The sequence below is a fragment of the Sturnira hondurensis genome, unplaced genomic scaffold, assembly GCF_014824575.4.
Source record: "Sturnira hondurensis isolate 20B ecotype Veracruz unplaced genomic scaffold, ASM1482457v3 Scaffold0015509, whole genome shotgun sequence".
NCBI lineage: Eukaryota > Metazoa > Chordata > Mammalia > Chiroptera > Phyllostomidae > Sturnira > Sturnira hondurensis.
In genome coordinates, this window is record NW_028088140.1 from 247,092 (window position 1) to 248,768 (window position 1,677).

Genomic DNA, 1,677 nt, shown 5'->3' on the forward strand with positions numbered 1-1,677 from the left:
TGGGAAAAGGATGTGAGAAAATGAATAATCAGCCATTAAGAGAATGATGACATTAACAATTCTAAAACTATATGGTCATTAATTATTCATTAGTAATGGATAATTAAAATGCACTGAGTACTTAAGCAATAACAACTCTTTACATACCTTATTTCTAACATGCATCCTGTGGCCAGGTAGATAGCACTATCAGTACCAATTACTAATAGGCACGCTGGGGCAGAGAGGAGATAGGCTGTTTGCTTAAAGTCACAGAGTTCAGCACAGGCATACTGCAATAAAGTGAATATTGCAATAAAACAAGTTACAAAGTTCTTGTTTTCCAGTGCATATATAAGTAAGGTTTATACCTCACTGTATTCTATTAAGTATACAATATTGTTATGTCTAAAAACTAATGCACGTACTTTAATGAAAAATACTTTATTGCTAAGAACTGTTAATTAAGATTTCAGCAAGTTGTAAACTTTGCTAGTCTTGACTTGAAGTTGAAGAAAATGCACTATCTATGAAGGGCAATTAAACAAGGTATGTCTTTATATAAGCGATCAAGATTTCAACTCTGCTACCTTAGAGTTCAAGGTTTATGCAGTCTCCCACTCTGATGAAAGAGCAACATTGCTGTGAGAAAGATAAGAGCAAGTTGCCTTTGAAAGAAATATCAAGTGTTTTTAACATGTGCTTTTAATCCCTAAAATTATATTCAAATGATTATCAAGAGGCTTCAGGGATAAATACATCCCAATGAAAAAAAAGCCTTCTACTTTATTGAGTTCCAAATAAGGAGGGCAAATTGCCTTCCAGTTTCCAAGTGTTTATTCAATATGCTAATGACTAAATATAATAATAATATGACATGAATACAATATAAATTTCCAAATCATAGATAATCTGATTACAGAAAAGTATTTATTATTGTGATTGGATTACTTTGGCATTATTGCTTTGATTAGCAATAATTGTGCCTCGGATAAACCTCATCGGCTATGATACTGCCACTGTGCAAAGCTACATTATTGCTTTGAATTCATTTAAAGTATTGCCATTTTATGCCATGATATTAACAGTAATAGTGTAGGAAGTTTACCATTCATGATAGTTGTAAAGCATTATTATAAATCATATAAATTTCATGTTTCAAAATGAAAAGCATTTTCTTTATTACTATGCTAATTTTCTGAACTAGTTCTAATTTTATAATTATTTTAATAACAATTAAAATATATATGTGTCTTCCCATAGTGAGTTCCAATAACCAAATTCTCAAATTTGTGTAGCTGTATCTGCAGATGTTAAACCCAATGTGCCATTTATATCTTTTATAAACATGAAGCGAAACATTACCCATTGTATTGTAGAAAAACTTTCATAAGTATGTTAGAAATCTTCAGTATTTATGTGAACGGTCTCAGAATAGTGGAATATAAATTACAAGTATTAAATAGAGAGTTTTAAAAACAATAAATAAAGAAATATTAAAATGGATATTATTAGTAATGTCTAACCTACATTTTATTAATAGATTTTATCATTTAAAACACTTTTTGATTTGCAAACAAATGAGCAGACAGTACATAGAGTTCCCATATTATGCCAATACCCCCAGTTTCCCCTATTATTGACATATTATATAACATGATATATATTTGATATAATACTGATTCTTATTTTTCACCA

General features: G+C 29.6%; 1 pseudogene; it reads right to left on the minus strand.

Moving 5' to 3' along the window:
• Positions 1–854: 854 nt before the first annotated feature.
• Positions 855–1,010, minus strand: LOC119000035 (uncharacterized; annotated as a pseudogene).
• Between the last annotated feature and the right edge of the window lie 667 nt (positions 1,011–1,677).